We start from the raw sequence: 16,279 nt of genomic DNA, 5'->3' as shown, positions 1-16,279 counted from the left end.
TTTCCCCAATGACATATGTAGAAAAGAGATTCACTTCTTTTAAAGAGAGTATAATCATTAACACATATTAATTATACATATGAATGGACTCACTGTCATCTGTAATGTGCATGTGCTGTGGTCTGGTCATCCTGCCCCCTCCTCACACAGTCCTCTACCCCGTCTCCTCTCCCTTCACCAGCTGTCCCGCTACTCTGTTGGGGCATTTAAAAAATTTAAAAATTTAAAAACAATTTAAAAATTTCTAGGAGGAATGTTTTTCACATGTTCGTCAGCTGTATGTTTTAAATTGTTTTTAATTTTTATTGTGTGTGCATGTGCACATGCAGGGTGCATGTATGGAACTCAGAGAACAAATCCGTGGGCGTAGGCTATTTCTTCCACCATGCAGATGCTGGCATATTTGGCAAGTGTTGAGCCATCTCATTGCTCGATGACCCATGTGACTTTTTTTTTTTTTTTGGCAGGGGTTGGGGTGGGGTAAAGGTTTCATAAAGAGAGTTTCTTTTAGTTACATCCTGTACTTTGGCTGTATTTACTCTGCCCTGTTCTTTTCTCTGCTGATAATCTTGCTTCATCTGGTCTTTCCTCTGCTTTCAACACACACACACACACACACACACACACACACACACACACACACACACACGGGTGTTAGTTAAGGTTACTATTGCTGTAATGAAATACCATGACACAAATCAATTTGGGGAGGAAAGGGCTAATATTTAACTTACATACCCTAGTCACAGGCCACTGAGGGAAGCCAAGACAGGAACCTGGACAGGACCTAGAGGCAGGAGCTGATGCAGAGGTCATGAAGAAGTGTTGCTTCCTGGCTTTCTCCCCATGACTTGCTCAGGATGCTTTCTTATAGAATCCATGATCATCTGCCCAGGGTTGGTCCAACCCACAATGCACTGGGCTCTACCCATCAATCACTAATTTAAAAATGTTCTACAGCTCTTATATGGCCCGGTCTTATGGAGGCATCTTCTCAATTGACCTTCCCTTTTCTCAGATGACTTTAGTTGTTGTCAAGTTGTGACATAAAACTATTCAGCACAGTTATGTATCTATGAAGAATTCCAGAGCCCACAGATAAGAGAAAATGTGGTTTGATTTCTCTCTTGGTGTGGTTTATGTTTTGTTTGTTTTTGTTTGTATTTGGAGTTTTGTTTTTTTTTTTAAAAAGTATTTCTATTTATTTATTTTATGTATGTGAGTACACTGTCGCTGTCTTCAGACCAGAAGAGGGCATCTGGTTCCACTACAGATGGTTGTGAGCCACCATGTGGTTGCTGGGAATTGAACTCAGAACCTCTGGAAGAACAGTCAGCGCTCTTAACCACTGAGCCATCTCTCCAGCCCTTTGTTTTTATTTTTGTTTTTTTTTTACTTAATATGATGATCTTCAGGCGTGTCCATTTTTCAGCACAGGACAGCATTTTACTCTCCATGGATGAGTGCAATCCCTCTGTGACTATGTAGCATATTTCTTTTTTTTTTTTTTTGGTTCTTTTTTTCGGAGCTGGGGACCGAACCCAGGGCCTTGCGCTTCCTAGGTAAGCGCTCTACCACTGAGCTAAATCCCCAGCCCCAGCATATTTCTTTATTCAGTCATCTGCTGATGAATACCTAGGCTGATTCCAATCATTGGCTGATATGAACATTTCTGTGGCAAACATGGATGCAGGTATCTCTATGCCATGTTGATTAGAGCCCTTTTGGTATATGCCCCAGCATAGTATAGCTGGGGTCATGTGATAGTTCAAATTTTAATTTTTTGGGAAATACCAAACTGATTTCCACTGTGGCTAGGCAATTTGCATTCTAATAGGGCTCTGTTTCCTCACATCCTCGTGAACATTTACTTTGTTTTTGCTTGTTGGTTTGGGCTTTTGGATTTGGTTTCGTTTAGACAAGGTCTCACCATGTAACCCTGGTTGGCCTGGAACTTACTGGGTAGAGTGGGCTGCCCTAAACTCATAGGGATCTGCCTGCCTCTGTCTCCTAAGTGCTAGGATTAAATGCCTGTGTCACCACACCTTGCTCCACTACACCATTTAATTATCTCATTATCTACCTCTACCCCACAAAATGTTCAGCCCCCTGTACCGCAGTGATCCCTTGGGAGCAGAGGGTATGACATCCATGTCACTTAGGGGTGAGCATTCTGCAGCCTCTCATGCAGTCTACTTTGATTAACTGCGTTAATTGCCATGTCCTGTCTGCTGCAGGCGGAGAGATGCACTGGTCTATGGGCACAATGATAATCATTGGGAGTCAGTTTGGTGCTATGCCTATTTAGTAAATTAATAGAAGTGCACTCTCCTCTGGGACCTATGACCTGCCTGGCCACAGGTTCTTGGCCTTGATAACAGGGCCAGATATGTGTTTCTGCTTGTCGAACAGGCTTTGAATCCAATCAGAAGGTGGTTGGTTACACCCATGACACCCATCCCACTATTGCATCAGTGGGCGGGTCTTGCCAGGCCAGTTGTAGCTTGCAGGGTTCCTAGCTGGGCAAGACGATAGTTTTCTCCTTTAGCAGAGGGACGGCACCTTCCAGCTCTGTGAAAGCTAGCTAGTAGGAATGAGGCTTCCAAGTGAGTACCTGCTTGGCTTCTCTGTGTTCTATGACTCACGTGTGTGGTATCTTCACTAAACCAGTTCTGGAGGGAAACCAAGAACATTGGCAATAGCCTGCAATGTTTACAGGGCTGTGGGCTCACTGGCCAACAAGTCCAAAAGAAATAACCCTTTCCGCAGTGGAATTTTTTACGTTAGTCTTTTATTTCAGGTTTTCTGACTCCCTTTGTAACTGTGCATTCGCTGTTTGCTATGACTGTTCAGTTCAGACTTCAACTTGGGTTTCTGGTAAGATGAACTGCCTCTCCACGGTCCCTTTTTTAAAAATTGTAATTCTATTTGTGTATGTGTGTGCGCACACTTTCATCCCACTGCGTGTCTGTGGCTGCCCTCAGAGGCCAGAGAGCTTAGCTAGAGCTAAGCTGACATGGGTGCAGAGAACCCAACTTGGGTCCTCTGCAAGAAGAGCAAATGCCCTTAGCTGCCGAGTCATCGCTCCATCCAATCTCATGGTTCTTGTGATACCAGGTCCTTGAGTCCTTTAAGGCTCTTCCTTAAAGCGGAACTCAGCGTCTGCGTTTAAATCCAGTGATGGTCTTTTGACTTGGGAACTGAAGCTTCATAACTTCAACTCAGAGTTGTCATTGAAAGGCGCACACTCACTCCTGTTATTTGTTTGTGTTTTTATTATTTGATGCTTCTGCAATCCTCGTTTACCTGCTTGCTGTTTCAGTGAGCATTTCTTCCTGCAGCCTCAGTGTCTTTCTCTCCTGCGTCTGGGTTGCCATACGGGGCTGCTTAGTGTTTAATTACGAAGGGCATCTTTCCTGCCTAGTTCCAGCCCATCCTGAATTTTAGAGCCCCTTTCAACAAACCTGTTTTATTGTGATGAATTTGCCTTTACCATGGTCTTAGACAGGTTTCTGTTGCTGCGATGAAACACCATGACCAATGCCACTCGGAGAAGAAAAGGTTTATTTGGCTTTCACTTTCGTATCATTGTTCATCAGAGAAGGAAATCAGGACAGGAATGAAAACAGGGCAGAGGCCATGGAGGTGTGCTGCTTACCGACTTGCTCCACTGGCTTGCTTAGCCACTTTCTTATAGACCCCAGGATTGCCAGCCCAAGGGTAGCCCCACACACAGTGAACTGAGCTTTATCCACCAATCACTAATTAAGAAAATGGGCCACAGGACAGACTTGCCTACACCCTACTCTTACTGTTTTCTTGACTGAAGCTCTCTCCCCTCTGAAGACTCTACTCTGTGTTAAGTTGACAGAAAACTAGCCAGGACTTGGTACTTTTCCCTAGCAGATTTCCATATATATTTGTTGTTGTTTGTTTTTTGTGAGTGTACTCTATCTTTAGTGTTTTGATTAGAGTATTATGTTCTTTTCTGATATTGTCTGCTGGTTCACCCAAGTGCCTCCTGTATTTATATACCATCTGTTTCCTCACATATGGGGAATTTTCTACTATGATTTGATAAGCTTTTACCTTGATATTGCTATTCTGTGTTCATGATTCATAGATGTGATCTTTTAATGGTGTCCCATAGAATGTGAGAGGACCAAGCCAAGGCACACTCCATGACAGGGTCCAAGCTGGCAGTTGAGAGACAAGGGCAGAGTTTCTGTTTCCCAGAATTGGACAAATAAGTTGCTGGAAATACCACCCCTTGTGTGCAGCCAATCAGGAACTGCCTCATCATCTGGCCTGAGGTAAAAACAAACAGGATTAGTCAAAGGCAGTTCCTAGGCTACCCCTGGAAAGTCTCTAGAGCCCTAGCCAATCCCAGAGACACCCATAACCCTGGAAACAGAGCCAAACAATTAGGGTAAGTGTCTCCTGTTCCTTCCTTGAACTCCCCTAATTGGCTTTAAACTGAGCCTACAGATCTTATATATCTTATTCTGTCCTGGTGAATAGTGGACCCCTGCATACGGACTTCTTGCTTTCAAGGAATAAAAACGCTCTTGCCCTTTGCATATACAAGCGATGGTCTCGGGGCGAGGCTTTCTGACCTAACAAACACTCCTGTTCTGTTTGCATTTTCTCTTTATTTCTTGTTGTTGTCTAAAGGTTCTAAATTCGTCTACCTTTTATTAAATTGCCGTTATTCTTTCACTCAAGCCATTCTATTGTGAGGTTTCCTACTAATATGGTTCACTCCTGTGCCTTTAGCGTTTCTCATAGGCCAGACTGGCCTCAATATCCCTACATATTTGAAGAAGAGTTTGGAATTTTGAAATCTCCTACCCCTACTTCTAAGTGCTGAGTTTCAGGTGTGATCCATTAAAGCCAGGTTTATACAGAGCTGAGGTCACGATCCAGGGCTTCATGTGTGGTAGACTACTCTATCAGATGAGCTATTGCCCGAGACTTTCACTGAGTTAAAAAATTAAAATTTATTGTTGACAATTATATATATCTTGATCATACCCACCCCAACTTTCCATTCCACTTCCCTGACTATTCCCAATACTTGACTCTCTTACTCCAATGTCTTCCTTTTCGTTTCTGTTTTTTAACCCAACAAGTCCAATTATTAGTGTTTTCTGAGGTTGATCTTCCAGCAGCCATACCCCCAAGGAAATACGATTCCTTTCCCATAACAGCCATGCTGTGATTATTGATTAACTGAACCTTGTACACTCTCGTGTAGGTGAGCACAGCAGGCTGTGAGCTCATGAGTGCAGTGTTCATGTTATGTCCAGAAGACAGGATTTCATAGCATTCCTCCCTATCATCAGCTCTTACTTAAATCCTTTCTACCTGTTTGGCAAAAAGGAAAAAAAAAAAAACAAAAACAAACAAAGAAACAAAAACACTAGTAGGAATCGCTCCATTCATGGGATTTTGACCAGATTTACTGTGCTACGTATGCATTCCCTCCTGTCAATCAAGCCTCAAATGAAACCAGAAAGTGACTGGATGCTCACATGGCAAGTATTACCACTTTTGTACCAGTGGGTTCATTTGACCTGCAGGTCTGTATTACGGCACTTAGGATCTATTAATGAAAAAAATTCAATTGATGACACCCTACCCCACCCCTACCCAGAGTGCACTTGTGGCAGTATGCAATGCAGCCAGAAAGGAAGGAGTTTCCAGATTAGTTCTAGCTTTGACTTCTCTATGTATTGTATCTTTAGCAGTACTCTTACCAGTTTCCAGGATCTGCAGTGGCTGTTTTAAGGGTCTTCGCCTCTTATCCAAATAATTGACTATAAGGACTCATAAAAATGTATAAAGAAGCAAACAGTGAAGGATATAGGGCTACACTGTCAAGACTGGCAACAGGCTTCATGAGCAGAAGTGCTTAAGGACCCAGTCTTTTTATGGAGTCTAAGAGAAGGAAGGGCTGGTTACTGAGGGGCATATTTTATGTGGTTCTCTATTTTGATTAATACATTAGGTTATATAGTCATTTTTCTCTTTTTCCTTGCTACTTTTAAATATGTTTACTTCTTTGCAAATATTATAAATGCATCTTTCTATAATGCTTTTATTCGGTCTTTGAGAATTTCATACAGTATTTTTTGATCATATTCACTTCCCTTCCTCCAACTCTTTCCAGATTCTTTTCTACTTCCTAATGCACCCAATGTAATTTTAATTTTTTTCAAAGCCTATTTTTAATGATGATTCTTAAACACTTTAACCTCCCTTTTATTCTACCACCCACCAAAGGTAGTGGGGAAGAAAGGATACAGGGGAAGTAGACCTGTTTAGAAAGGTTCTTTGAAGCAACTCCATCTGTTGTCAGCAGCTAAATTCACAGGTCAGCAGCTGGAGCTCGATCCACTTGCAAACATTCACAGATACACCAGCAGTCTTGTTCAGTAAAGTAGAGGTAACAAATTTGAATCAGCAGTAGTAGCACTACATAGCAGAGACAGCCAGACATCAGCCTCAGCACAAGTTAGCAGGAGGGACCAGGAGGAACACCAGAAGTTCTCAGCCATGCCTTTCTTAGGGAAGCAAAGGTCAGTGAAGACTTGAGGCCCACAAGTGTTGCACAGCTCGCTCTCTAAGCAAGCCTCGCTCAGCCTTAGTCACTGTCCATAGAGTCCTTTTATACTCCCTCCCTCCAAACATCATGTGTCCTCAACAGGTCTCACTTCAGCTGACACCACTCTGCCAATCAACCAGACTCCAAGGAAGTGTCAAGAAGCCAAGGGACACCACCAGATTGTGTGTGTGTGTGTGTGTGTGTGTGTGTGTGTGTGTGTGTGTGTGTTTCTCTCTATGGAATCCCAACAAAAGGAGCTCAGCTACCCAATGTAAGGTGGACCAATAAATATATGAAGAATCCTTCATCATGTGTCCTTTCACTGCTTGCTTTATCAGAAAATCCCTATGTCTGCTTCAGAGAAATGTTCCTTCACAAGTCTGTATTAGCCTTTCTCCTGTGTCCACTTCCGGAAAGCAGTCATTCACATGTTTGCCTCAGTAAAACACCATCCAACACAATTTACTTTTCAACCCAACATCTTGTTCTCTCTATTTTAAAAATCTTTCAATAACAACGAAACCCAGGGAGTCCATTGGTGTTGGTCAACTACTCCTGAGCATGGGGTCTGTTCTGGAAAGAGGTTAATATACTAACTGCATTGAAGAAAACTGATGTCTTAGTTGCTATCCTATTGCTAAGAAAAGACACCATGACCAAGGCAACTCTTACAAAAGAAAGCATTTAATTGGGAGCCTATTTACAACTTCAGAGGTTTAGTCTACAATCACCATACGGGAAGTGTGGCAGCAGATATAATAGGCATGGTGCTGGAGAAATAACTGAGAGCTACACCCTGATCTAAGGGGTGGAGGGGAGGGGGGGTATTTTGAGCCTGGCATGGGCTCTTGGAACTTCAAATCGCTCACCTCCCAGTGACATACTTCCTACAAGGTCACACCTTCTAATCCTCTTAATCCTTTAAAAAAGAAACTTCTTTGATTAGGCATGAGAGCCAAACTTATCTGTGGGCATAAGGATAGGCATTTAGAATGAAATTAGAGCCTCTGTACCTAATCCCATGGGGGAGAGAGCTGGATTCTCAGAAGTGTGGACAATCCTGAGAGCTCAGGGGAGACAACTACTTCTGCTCACATTACTGGCCCAAGAGGAACCCACATGGTGCCCTCTAGGTACAAGAACCAAGGAGCAGTCAAGGTCAGGACGCTTTGTGTTTCTGCCAGTGCCCAGAGCTGAAAGCCAGTTGCCAGGAGCACTGACACACCTGAGAACAGAGGTAAGACCAACTCTTCTGCTCCTAGCAAACTGTCTGGAGGCCTCAGGACATAGAAACTCAGGAGCAGTCTGGGAAAGGATCCTTCCGGTTTCACCTGGACCTGGAGCTGAATTGGTCCCACAGCTCTCTGTACCCAGATCCTGCTGAAAGAAAACAGGTCTACAGGAGTGCTGAAACACAGGCTTACAGGAGGGCCAAGCTACTGTCAGAGACAGCAAAACAAGCTAACACCAGAGACAACCTGATGGCGAGAGGCAAGCAAAGGAATCTAAGCAACAGAAACCAAGACTACATGGCATCATCAGAGCCCAGTTCTCCCACCAAAGCAAACACTGGATATCCAAACACACAGGAAAAGCAAGATTTGGATTTAAAATCACATCTCATGATGATGATAGAGGACTTTAAGAAGGACATATACAACTCCCTTAAAGAAATACAGAACAACACAGGTAAACAAATAGAAGTCCTTAAAGAGGAAACACAAAAATCCCTGAAGCAATTATAGGAAAACACATCCAAACAGGTGAAGGAAATGAACAAAGCCATCCATGATTTAGATATGGAAATAGAAAAAATAAAGAAATCACAAAGGGAGACAACCCTGGAGATGGAAAACCTAGGAAAGATATCAGGAGTCATAGACAAAACAAAAGAGATAAAAAAGAAAATCTCAGGGGCAGAAGATACTGTAGAAAACATTGACAAAACCATCAAAGAAAATGCAAAATGCTCCTAGCCCAAAACATCCAGGAAATCCAGGACACAATGGGAAGGTCAAACCTAAGATCAATAGATATAGAAGAAAGCAAAGACTCTCAACTTAAAGAGCCAGTAAACATCTTCACAAAATTATAAAAGAAAACTTCCCTAACCTAAAGAAAGGGATGCCCATACTCATACAAGAAGCCTACAGAACTCCACATAGATTGAACCAGAAAAGAAATTCTTCCTGTCACATGATAGTTAAAACACCAAATGCACAAAACAAAGAAAGAATATTAAAAGCAGTAAGGGAAAAAGGTCAAGTAACACATAAAACCTATCAGGATCACACCAGACTTCTCAACAGAGACTATGAAAGCCAGAAGATCCTGGACTGATGTCATACAGACTCTAAGAGAACACAAATGCCAGCCCAGGCTACTATCTCCAGTAAAACTCTCAAATAACATAGATGGAGAAACCAAGATATTCCAATTTATACAATATCTTTCCAGAAATCCAGTCCTACAAAGGATAATAGATGGAAAACTCCAACACAAGGAGGGAACCTACACCCTAGAAAAAGCAAAAAAATTAATCTCCTTGCTACAAATCCAAAAGAAGAGAACCACCAAACAACAAACATAACTAACAAACAAACATAACAACAAAAATAACAGGAACAAAAATCACTATTCCTTAATGTCTCTTAGCATCGATGGCCTCAATTCCCTAATAAAAAGACATAGACTAACAGACTGGATACATAAAGAGGACCCAGCATTTTGCTGCATACAGGAAACACACCTCAGGACAAAGACAGACATTACCTCAGAGTAAAAGGCTGGAAAACAATTTTCCAAGCAAATGGTCTGAAGAAACAAGCTGGAGTAGCCATTCTAATATCGAATAAAATCAACTTTCAACCAAAAGTTACCAAAAAAATAACAAAGGACACTACATATTCATCAAAGGAAAATTCCACCACGATGAACTCTCAATCCTGAATATCTAAGCTCCAAATGCAAGGGCACCTACATTCATAAAAGAAACCTTACTAAAGCTCAAAGCACATGTTGTACCTCACACAATAGTAGTGGGAGATTTCAACACCCCACTCTCATCAGTGGATAGATCGTGGAAACAGAAACTAAACAGAGACATAGAGAAACTAACAGAAGTTATGAACCAATGGACTTAACAGATATTAGAACATTTATAGAACATTTCATCCTAAAACAAAAGGCTATACCTTCTTCTCAGCACCACATGGTACCTTGTCCAAAATTGACCATATAATCAGTCACAAAACAGGCCTCAACAGATACAAGAAGATTGAAATAATCCCATGCATCCTATCAGATCACCATGGACTAAGACTGGTCTTCAATAACAACAAAAATGACAGAAAACCCACATAAACATGGAAGTTGAACAAGGCTCTACTCAATGATAACTTGGTCAAGGAAGAAGTAAAGAAAGACATTAAAGATTTTTTTAGAATTTAATGAAAATGAAGACATAACATACCCTGACTTATGGGACACAATGAAAGCAGTGCTAAGAGGAAAACTCATAGCTCTGAGTGCTTCCAAAAAAAAAAAAAAACCCCAAAACAAACAAACAAACAAAAAACCCAACCAAACAAAAAAACTGGAGAGAGCATACATTAGCAGCTTGACAGCACACTTGAAAGTTCTAGAACAAAAGGAAGCAAATACACCCAGGAGGAGTAGACAACAGCAAATACTCAAACTTGGGGCTGAAATTAACCAAGTAGATACAAAAAGAATTATACAAAGAATTAACAAAACCAGGAGCCAGTTCTTTGGGAAAATGAACAAGATAGATAAACCTTAGCCAGACTAACCAGAGGGCACAGAGATAGTATCCAAAATGAGCAAAATCAGAAATGCAAAAGGAGACATAACAACAGAATCTGAAGAAATCAAAAATCATCAGATCCTACGACGAAAGCTTATATTCAACAAAACTGGAAAATCTGGAGGAAATGGACAATTTTCTAGACAGATACCAGGTACCAAAGTTTAGACAGGGTTTCTCTATATAGCCCTGGCTGTTCTGGAACTCACTCTGTAGACCAGGCTGGCCTACAACTTAAGAAATCCTCCTGCCTCTGCCTTGGTTCTGAGTGCTGGGATTAAAGGTGAGCACCGTCACTGCTCCCCAAAGAGGTATTTCACATTCTTGGCTATATTGATTCCTAGATATTTTACTTACTTACTTATTGATTTGAGGCTGCTGTGAATGTGAATGTTTGATCTCTTTCTCAGCCTGTTTGCTGAAAGGCTGCTGAGTTAAGCTGATTTTGTTCCTGGAAGCCGAAGTCATTGATCATTTCTAGAGGTTGTCTGATGGAGTTTTTGGAATCTCTTATATAACATATCATCTCATCTGCAAATTTGGATAATTTAACTTTTCCTATTTACCTTTTAATTTCTTTCTTCTGTCTTATTGATATAGCTGGTGCTTTGAGTGTTATATTGAAAAAAAGTGGGTGTGGTGGGTAGCCTGTTTTGTGCCTGATTTTAATTGGATTGCTTTGAGTTTTCTATACTTAGGCTAACACTGCCTGTGGCTTACCATATATGGTCTTCATTATGTTGATGTGTGTTGCCTCCAGTCCTACTTGCTCCAGGACTTTTATAACGGAGGAATGTCAAAGACCCTTTCTGTGCCTAATGAGATTATGTGATTTCTTTTAAAAGTCCACTTATATTTATTAATTCATATATGTTGAACCATCCTCAGAACTCTGGGATAAAGCCAACCTGATCATAGTCGATGATTTTTAAAAAATATTTTATTTGTATTTGGCTTGAAAATAATTTTTTATATTTGGCTTGCAAATGTTTTGTTGAGAAATTTTCAATCTGTGTTCATCAGGGATATTGATCTATTATTGTCTTTTTGTTGTGTCTTTATCTGCTTTTGGTATTAGACTAATGTTGGCTTCATAGATGGAGTTTGAGAGTATTCCTTCTGTTTCTAATTTTTTGAATAATTTAAGAAATATTGGCTGCAAATCCTCTTTGAAAATCTGGTAGAATTCTACTGTGAATCCATCTGGGTCTAGCATTTTTAGTTGGAAAGCTTTTAACAGTGTTTCATTCCCCTTATTTGTTACTGGTCTGTTTAAGTTGATGCTCTCTTCTTGGCTTAACTTTGGTGGTTTGGATGAACCCAGAAATTAGGTTTTCTAACTTAATGGAGTATGGGTTTTAAAAATATTCCTTAAAAATGTTCTGACATTTTTGGTGTCTCTCGTAATATTTCTCTGCTCATTTCTGATTCTGTCAATTTGGGTCATTTCGTCTTTTCTTTTGGTTGGCTGGGCCAAGGATCTGTCATGCTTGTTAGTCTCCCCAAACAACCAGATCTTAGATTCATCTATCCTCGTGCTAATTTTTTCCTATTTCATTAATTTCTGCAATTAATTTTATTATTTCTTGCCATCTCCCTGATTTGGACTTGTTTGTTCTTGTTTTCCAATTCAGTAGTTGTTAAGGCCACAAGGCTAGATCTCTCAGCTGGTCTTCAGTATACACTGGAATTCTGAAGAAGTAGGCTCTAATGGCAGGAAAATGGACTTGCTAGTGAGGGGAAAGCAAGCAGAGAGAGAGAGAGAGAGAGAGAGAGAGAGAGAGAGAGAGAGAGAGAGAGAGAGGGAGGGAGAGGGAGAGAGAGAGAGAGAGAGAGAGGGAGAGGGAGAGGGAGAGGGAGAGGGAGAGGGAGAGGGAGAGGGAGAGGGAGAGAGAGAGAGAGAGAGAGAGAGAGAGAGAGAGAGAGAGAGAGAAAGAGAGATTCCTTTTTCCTTTTTTCATGTCCTTATACAGGCTTCCAGCAGAAGGCCTGGCCCAGTGTAGAGGTGAGTTTTCCCAGCTCTAAAGATGAGGATCGAAAGTGTGTTTCTTACCTAAAGATCCAGATTAGAAGTGGATCTTCCAACTTAACATTAAGCAAAACTTCCTTACAGGTACCATTCCATTTGAGGGGGGGGTGTTAATTCCAGATGTAGTTAACAGCCAGGAATCGACCACAGCTCCAACCCTTGTCAACTTAATACACAGTCATTTTCCCTTATGTCATGATTAATTTCAAAATGAAAACAATTACCAGGTCACAATTAGGTCTAACATGATATAACTATGATGTAACATGATATTATCCCCCTCACACAACTGCAAACACAGTATAAATTTAGGTGGCTATGTCCACCAAGGAACATTCTTTTTTAGTATCTCAAACTTAAATATGATAACCATTGATATTCTCTTAATTGAGGTTACACCATATGATAAAGAAATCGAGGAAAGAAAACACAAATATCTGTGCAAACACAATGTTAACAAAATACAGCAGAAATGCTCATGTCAATTGTAACCCTCATTTCGCATGTGAACATGTAGCCCAGCTGGTGTTTATAACTACCTTCCTCTACTACACCCTCTATTTCCTCCATCCCCAGCAAACACCTCAGCAGTTCTCGGCTCCTTCCTGGAGGAGTAGACTTCATTCCTCATCAGGAAAATTTGTAACCAGAGTAGGTATCCACAAGTCACCACAAAGCATTGTCCTTTCCATGGAGGAAGTGGTCCAGTGTGGTCAACCTGCCACCAGGTTGCTAGCTCATTACCCCAGGTGATGGTGCCATGTTTGGGGCTCAGTGCTGGTTTCTGCCTTTGGCAGATCCATCTCTCAGCAGCAGCCATAGCCAGGTAAGCCTTGGTGAGTGGAAGTCCATGTTGTCCAGACCATGCATAACCCCCATCTCTGCCTATATGGCTGCTTTGTTCATGGGCCCATTGGGCAATAACAGGAAGTGGGGAAAGATGTTAACTGTCCACAGAATGGGTCAGCCAACTATGATAATTGAACTCCTTCTTGGCTGTAGTCACCTTTTGATGAAAATTTACATGGGACACTGTGGGCCTTCACACTGGAGTCTTTCCACAGAGATCTCTGGTGTGATTATGTGCATGGGTTCAGGCAAATGGGAGAGGACTCTGGTAGGGAGGGGATACTGCCTTTCATCGTCTCTGCTGCTGGTGCTGCTCTGTCTCCATTTCCATTGCTGCCACTTTGGTTTGGGCGGGGCTGAGCCAGCAGGTGACTGACTAGCCAGCGAGGAGAGCTTCTGGTGGCAATTTCAGGACAGCAGAACTCTCCTCATGTGGCTGTGTTACAGCTCTTATGACAGAAGCTCTCAGATGATGGAGTAATTCCTGCACACACACTTTTAATCCTTCTGAATAGGATTCTTAAACACAGTTTCTGGATGGGTCAGGGTCTGACAGCAGGTACCTCCTATTGGTTTGGCCTGAGAGCTTGGGAAGACCTCATCTACATATTTGGGGGCGTGGTCTATGTCTATGTGACTGATCTGTCTTGAGTCTATGTGGCCTGTGGTCACGTCCTCACCTGTGGAGGAGGGGCTTGGGGTGTTGCCCTATGTGACTGATCTGTCTCAAACCTCTCTACAGGGGGTTGTAGGAGCTGTGGCTACGTGAGAGGGGCCTAATCTCCTGGGAGACTGGGAATGCTCCTGCCATCCCTTAGGGTGCCTGGGGATTTCACATCCTCCATCCATTTGGAGAGATCTATGCATGCACTTCTTCCACAGATGTCTTTCGCACTAATTTTCCCTGTCTCTGAACATCCAGCCAAGCCATTGGCTATGGCCCATGGACCAATGAACAATCACACATCTGGCTGCTTCTCCTTCCAAACAAAATGCTCGACATGTGTGCTGCCTGATGTTCTGCCCACAGCGAAAATTTACCCTAGTCAGTGTCTTTCAGGGTTGTCACAGAAAAGGTTTGTAATTCTGCAGCTGCCCACTTCTCGGTGGTGCCTTTATAACATGTTCAAAACATCAATAAAACAGGCTCTACTCTTCTTTGCCCCCAGACAATCAATGATAGGTTGTCAACTCCATGAGGTTGTAGGTGCATGCTAAGCAGAAGGCGGCATTTTACAGGCGTGGATAACATAGGCCTTTTGACATCTTCATGTAGCTTGTTTGTGCTTTCAGGGCCTGCTTGGGGCCACTGGCATATATACCACGTCCATTCAATGATAGACTGCTGCTGTGCGTGCCCTACTCTATGACTTGATGGATCAGAGATCACCCAGCTCATGATGAGCAGCTCAAGTGGCACGGTAACTGGGTGGCCCATTGTCAAATACTCAGTTTTCACTAAGACCCAACAGCAGGACAAGAGCTGTCTCTCAAAGGGGGATATTGTCTGAGGCTGATAGTACAGCAAGTTTCTGAGTCATGAGACATATAGGCCTGAGTAACCCACCACAGTGAGGGATGTGCTGTCTTCAGAATTCAAATAGGCCCAGTAAACATTGTACTTCTTCCTTGGTGGTGGGAGGGGCCAGGTGCAATAATTTATCCTTCACCTCGGAAGGAACATCTCTGCATGCCCCACACCACTGTACCTCTAAGAATGTCTCTTCCGAAAAAGACCCTGAATTTCGGTTGGTTTTATTTTCCATTTCTGATGTTCATATGTGTTACTAATGAATCCAAGTGGTTCCAACTTTCTGTATACTTGGTACAGTCAGCATAATGTCATCAATATAGTGCACCGATGTAATATTTTGTGGATGAGACAGGCGATCCCTTCTAACAAAGTTATGATGCAAGGCTGGAGAATTAATATTACCCTGAAGTGAACTGTAAAGGCATACTGTCAGCATTGACAACTGAAAGCAAGATGCTTCTGGTGATCCTTATAGACAGGTATCAAGAAAAAGCCATTTGCTAGATCAATAGCATACCATGCTACCAGGAGATGTGTTGATCTGCTCAAGGAAGAACACTAAATCAGGAACAGCAGCTGGAATCCAAGTCACTATCTGACTGACCTTTCAATAGTCAACTGTCATTCTCCATGATCCATCTGTCTTCTGTACTGCCCAGACAGGAGAGCTAAAGGGACAAGTGGTAGGAGCTACCATCCCTGCATCTTTCAAGTTCTTGACGGTGGCAATAATTTCTGCAGCTCCTCCAGAGATGTATTTCAGGTTTTGATCAATGTCTTCCCTGTCTGAGGCAACTCTAAAGGTCTCCTTTTAGCATTTCCAATAATGTTATGGTTGTGTATCACTAGAACATGAGGAACTGTATTAAAGGGTCACAGCATTAGAAAGGTTGAGAAGCACTGACTTAGACTGTTTAAACACATGGATCAGGTCAGTTTTATCATGGCACTCGTTGTTATCCTTCAGTATATCCTGAGATGCTAGAAGGTGGTTAATTTTGTTATAGAGCTCATCCTTTTCCTTTGTCAGTTTACCCAGGGATTCTAGGAGCAACCAATCATCATCATTTTCCTTATTTTTAAAAAAAAGTTGTCAAAAGTTTTTTGTTTTTTTTACTAATTGAATAACATTTTTTTCATCTTTATTAACTTGAGTGTTTCTTATATACATTTCGAGTGTTATTCCCTTTCCCGGTTTCCGGGGAAACATCCCCCTCCCCCCTCCCCATCCTCCCCCCCCATTGCCGCCCTCTCCCCAACAGTCTAGTTCACTGGGGGTTCAGTCTTAGCAGGACCCAGGGCTTCCCCTTCCACTGGTGCTCTTACTAGGATATTCATTGCTACCTATGGGGTCAGAGTCCAGGGTCAGTCCATGTATAGTATTTAGGTAGTGGCTTAGTCCCTGGAAGCTCTGGTTGCTTGACATTGTTGTTC

The sequence above is a fragment of the Rattus norvegicus genome, chromosome 14 (genome assembly GCF_036323735.1).
Source record: "Rattus norvegicus strain BN/NHsdMcwi chromosome 14, GRCr8, whole genome shotgun sequence".
In the NCBI taxonomy this organism is placed as follows: domain Eukaryota; kingdom Metazoa; phylum Chordata; class Mammalia; order Rodentia; family Muridae; genus Rattus; species Rattus norvegicus.
The sequence above is the reverse complement of the archived record's forward strand: the minus strand, read 5'-3'. Positions refer to the sequence as shown.